General features: G+C 34.4%; 1 long non-coding RNA gene across 1 annotated transcript; it reads left to right on the top strand.

The window, feature by feature from the left end:
- Nucleotides 1-3,069: 3,069 nt before the first annotated feature.
- Nucleotides 3,070-4,667, top strand: LOC110926760. The gene is made up of 3 exons (XR_002585393.2): nt 3,070-3,207; nt 3,762-3,817; nt 4,358-4,667. It is a non-coding gene; the product is annotated as an uncharacterized LOC110926760 (long non-coding RNA).
- Nucleotides 4,668-5,992: the final 1,325 nt, after the last annotated feature.

Below are 5,992 nucleotides of genomic sequence, written 5' to 3'. Positions count from 1 at the left end.
CACCGTTCATCATCGTCGCACCTCGGTGTCGTCAGAGTGACGATTCATGCCGCCGCCGAGCACTGCTGACTGGTTTCTGGCTGTTGGGGTATTACCCAGCGCCACCATTGTTCACGGTGGTGGTCGGCTGTGTTCTTCAGGAGAGAGAGAGAAGGAATAGCGTGATTGAGCTGTGTGATCGGACAGAATGAGAGTGAGGAGGAGACAAGGAGTGTGGGTGCGGGTTGTCGGCAGAAGGAATCATCGGAGCTCGCCGGAAATCGGCTCCGGTCACCGGAGGTCTGATCAATCGGGAAGGAGGGAGGGGAAGAAGGGGGATTTGTCGGCTGATGTGTTTGTGTAGGGTTTTTGTCCAAGAATTGAGGGGGGTGGGGTTTAAGACAATTAAATAGTGTAGGGTTTGGGTTGGTTAGGTTGGGCCTAGCCCAAGTGTGTGTGGATCCACCTAATACTAGGTTTCGCCAAGCCCGAACACCCGGTTTAAATTATAGCAAGTTATTTTACGTATGATTCGTGTTTTCCGATAGGCAACTCGTATTTCCCGTTGTTGGTTATTAATAATGATAATAATAATAATCATCAATAATAATAATAATAATAATAGTAATGATAATAATAATAATAATAATAACTGGCCCGTCTCTCGACGATCAGGACCAAGGGTTCGAGTTGTCACAATGTGAGTTTAAACACCTAATTATGATAGAAGATTCTCTTCTAGATTTCTAACCGATACGTACAAAACTTGGTATTGGAAAAAGTAAAGATAAGATTGACATAAATAAAGTGGGTAGACATGTCCATAAAGACAAAAGATGCAGGTCTTAAATGTCTAACTTCCCAAGGCAATTCCTATAATATTCAAGATAAAGATTTTGATAAAACTTTAAGTCTATTACAAGATTTTAAGAGAAAAGATTTCTTTAAACAACAAAATAGACCTTATTCTATTACATATGCTATTTCTTATGCAGTGTCAAATACTCATCATTCTGAATGTTTTAGTATAAAAGACACTATTGATTTTCTTTATTTGTTTAACGATGTTTGTCAAATACAAATACCGACCTTACCTAAAATAGAAGAAATAGATTCAAGACCTTTAAGTCTTGATTTACGAGATAAACCAATGATGTCTTCTAACCAGATAACCCCTAGATTGTTGTTCTCAAAACAAAGAGGTAATAAGTTATCCTCTAAGAATATCCAATTCAAATAGATATAATGATATAATTAGTGCAAAAGAAGATAATGTAAGGAATTACAAAATTCAAGGAGAATATTTCAATGGAAAAAGATTTTCGGAAGTAAATATGCTAATAGATACAGGCGCTAATGGGAATTATATAAACCATAAAATTTGTAAATACTTACAAAAATATCCATTAGAAGAACCCCATCAATACACAAACTTTAATGGTGAACTACATGAAATTAATGAAGCTGTAGAAACCATAATAAAGTTTGGAGAAGAAAAAATTCCTTTAAGACTCTTAATAGGTAATGAAGATGAAAACGATTCATTAGAAATCATGTTAGGATTAACTTTCTTAGAAAATGTAAAACCATATCAAATAACCTCATATGGATTAAAAATTACATACAATGGCAAAATGATTTATATACCTAAATGACAAGCCCTAAAAGCATATACATCCCAATAGGTATTACTTATAAAGATTACAAAGCTGAATACTTTGCTGCTTATATAGATAGTGGCTCAGGATTGTGTATATGTAAACCAGATTGTTTTCCAAAGGAATATCATGAGGATTTAACACCATGTAATGGAGTTAGCTTTTCAAAAACTATCGTTCCCCTAAAAAGAGGAATAAAAAATCCAATAATAATAATCGGATCATACATGGTTAAATGTCCACCATTTTACTTTTATAATTCTGGATCAGATGTATTATTAGGAAATGATTTTTTAGAAAGATTTAACAAAATTACTTTTGATATAGTAGCCTACCAAATTATACTAAAAACACCATGTCATCACTTGATAGTAGTTAAAAGAATAAAAAATGCATATGGAAGAAAATTTCCAATTAACTTTACAACACGCGCAAGCCAGCGTATGTATGTATGTATGTATGTATGTATGTATGTATGTATGTATGTATGTATGTATGTATGTATGTATGTATGTATGTATGTATGTATGTATGTATGTATGTATGTATGTATGTATGTACGTATGTACGTAGGTACGTAGGTACGTATGTACGTATGTACGTATGTACGTATGTACGTATGTACGTATGTACGTATGTACGTATGTACGTATGTACGTATGTACGTATGTACGTATGTACGTATGTACGTATGTACGTATGTACGTATGTACGTATGTACGTATGTACGTATGTACGTATGTACGTATGTACGTATGTACGTATGTACGTATGTACGTATGTATGTATGTATGTATGTATGTATGTATGTATGTATGTGTAAATGTATTCATGAAGGTATGTAGGAGCATACGTGTAATTATAAGTATATGAGTATTATACTTGATTGAAGAAAGTAACGATAGGACGTATAGCTATGTATGTTCATGAATGAGACCCTTTTTACAAAATATGGGTGCATTCTTGCCATTGTATTTATTTTGAATGAAATGAATGAATAAACGTGCACTGATGAACACCACTAAGGAGCTAACATGAGACAAGAATTCAGAATTTAAAGATATGTGAATGTATTTCAGAATTGTGTTACGTAGAGGGACCGGTCAGTTAAGGACTTGGGTCCCGTGGAAATGAGCAAGGTTTCGAGGACGAAACCTCTTTTAAGAAGGGTAGACTTGTAACACCCCAAAATGATAAAATATATATATATATATATATATATATATATATATATATATATATATATATATATAATAATAATAAAGGTAAATAGTAAACTTAACATAGTTAAGGATGTATGGCAAGATGGTAGCTAAATGTGGTTAAACATTAAGAATTGTAATTAGTAATTAAGTGTAAGGGGTTAAGTGCAAAATGATAAAACTTAATTACTAAAAACAAATTAAAACACAAAAAGATAGTAAAAGATCCCTGGGGATCGATCGACCAAGAACAGGCAAAGAGAAGGGAAACCCTAAACTCAATGTATCAAGAAATTGAAGCCTAAATCACAAGAAAATTCGATGCATGAGGCCTCTTTTGCGAAAAACTAACCCTAACTAGTGAAGTGGTGAGTTTAATTTTCTGAATTTATGATTTGTAGAATGAGGGGTTAAACCCAATCTCGATTTCTTGTGTCAAATGTGATAAATCTGAGTTTGAATTGCTCTCTAGAACAAGAAACCATGTTGACTTCAGTTTGGTATGAAGATTTTAGTGAAAACCCATTTGAAGTTGTGATGATATGATTAGAGATAATGATGCATGTGTTTATTCTTGATGTAGTATGATGGGTAAGGTTAATATATGCATAATGATGTTATAATAATCTGAATATTTGAGGAATTTATGTGTTTGAGATGTATTGCCATGATTTTAGAATGACTTGGTAGAGATGCGTTTGCTATGCTTGTATATTGTGCTAGTTAAGATTGTACGCACATAAGGTGTTCGATGAAATGCTTGAGCCGAATTGGTTATGTATGAACATGAGAAATTGTAGTTTTAATGATCTAATGATGGCATGAAATATGAATACGAATAATGAACGTTATAGTAATGATGTAAATGCGTGAAAGCAATGTATAATGTGAAAGCTAAACGTGAATGTGATGCACCTTATAGGTCGAAGAAAAGAGGAGAATCAAGCCAAGCAAAGGAAATAGGAGCGCACAACTCCGGTAAGTTCTTATGAACTTCGTTTACTCTACTAGTGGATTTATGAATAATATTAATGATAATATGAATTCGTACTATTTTCCGTTGTGGATTAAAAATTGATTTAGATGTAAGGAAATATATCGAAGAGGGTTTAGAAGTTATGTTGTAACGAATGCGAAATAGCAAATCCATTGCGGATTTGGTTATGCTAACGAAAGTTATGATAAGCTATGCGAGTCGACCGGTTCTAGTTGAACAAGTCGAATAAGAATAATGCTACCATCCGTTTCGAATGGGTGGTTTTGAATGCTATAACGAATGCTAGAAGTTTAATCCGTTATACGGATAGAAAGAAGAATTTATGTTGAAAGCAAATAACCCAACTAAACGGGTTGAATGTGTATGCTTAACTCTCGTTGAGAGTGTTTATGCCATACCCAAGTATTTGGGTAGTCGAATGTGTAAAAAGGATGAAAGCTCATATGCGGATGGAACTAAAACGAAGGAATTATAATTAACAAGTGTGATGACTAACTTTTAAGTATTGTTGTTGAATGTAGGTAAATCCTCAACTTAGGCGACTCGGCGAAATGGAGCGAGCACATGTCCATGTCATGTTATACCAAATGCTTCCGCTAGCTTATGTTCATCTTTATGGTCCATGACTTGTTATTTTTTTTTTTAACTTTGTTAGTAGTCGTACATTTGTAAAGCTTGTCGACTTGCTTTGAGTAGTTTAATGTCAAACGGATCGTAGTATGTTGTTTAGTTTATTATGTTAAAAACAGGGGGCACGTTCGTTTTACGAACGGGTCATGCCGAATTTTTGTAAAAATTTTACTATGTATCAAAGTTGGTATTTTTGATGTCTTTAAATTACTCTAGTAAGTAATTTATCTTTTTGAGTTGTGAAAGATTCGTATATTTTGAAAAGTTTATGTTTTCTAGCGTCTTTGGTTGTCACTTCTCCTAGACGCAAAAACGGACGTTTCAAGTTGGTATCAGAGCCAAGATTTGAGGGATTCGGGCAAGAGTCTTAGTGCTCGAACTCAAACCAAATGGCTCGTGCTAATGTGCTCGCTCAAAGATCGCCAATGAGGTAATACGCTAAGTTCTCAGTAATAATAATGGTATGTGTAATATGTTTCGGATGCAAAAATAAAAGCTAAGTTTATAGATGAATAGATAGGGAGGTCATACGGAGAATTCGGGAACCGTATGGCTGGAAATATGCACGGGAAATAGACAAGGTAACAAAAAATAAATAAATAAATAAAATGACACAGCAGCGTTTCAGCAATTCGGGAAGCCGTCGCCGACGGGCTCTTATGCCGTCGCCGACGCCCCCATTCAGCCGACGCCTAAACTTCCTGCCTACGGACAAAGTGGACGACGGCCCATAATTAGAACCCGTCGCCGACGGTATGACCAGCCGTCGCCGACGGCCTTTACAAAGGTGATCCGCAGAAAAAAAAAATTTCTTTTATTTTATAGTATTTATGTTTGGGAGTTCCGTGTGATTCAAAGGACCATTAGATGATAGCATAGGGTCCTTATAAGCAGGATGATAAGATACTTATGACCACAATCCGTGATCACAACGAAAAAGAATTTATAAAGAATTAAAGGTAATGATGTGAATAACATAAGTTGAAAAATGAGCCTTAGATGATCAAGATTTTGAATTGCACGATTACAAGTGTAGTAAACAAAAGTCGAAGTATGTGTTATATGGAAAGCTTATGATTTGTGTTAAACGGAAACATGATGTTGTGTTAAGCTAGTTCGCCAGATTTTTTTTATGTTTTTCATGTTTTAGCCAAAAGTACTTTCCGAAAGCCACTTCAACGTTTACTTAGGGTCCATGTAAGACCTAACATGATATATATAACCACAATTAGTGGTTACGATGGAAAGAAATTTGTAAAAGTCAAAAGTAAAGTGTCGAATGACACGAATGAACGCTGAAAGTAAAAAAAAAAAAATGAAAATGAGTAAAGTCTAGAATATGAGAATGTGAATGAAGTAAATACGGATTAATGAATTATGATGTACTGAAGCTTGTAAATTATGATTTAAGTTTCCATACTTCTTAGAAATGCCCGTTTTGTGTTCCTGTCAAGTCATAAGAAGATATAACAAGATCACGTAGATCGTCGACGATAAAGTAAAATTTATAAAAAGTCGAATGTAAT

Source organism: Helianthus annuus, chromosome 17, assembly GCF_002127325.2.
Source record: "Helianthus annuus cultivar XRQ/B chromosome 17, HanXRQr2.0-SUNRISE, whole genome shotgun sequence".
NCBI lineage: Eukaryota > Viridiplantae > Streptophyta > Magnoliopsida > Asterales > Asteraceae > Helianthus > Helianthus annuus.
The sequence above is the reverse complement of the archived record's forward strand: the minus strand, read 5'-3'. Positions and strand labels throughout refer to the sequence as shown.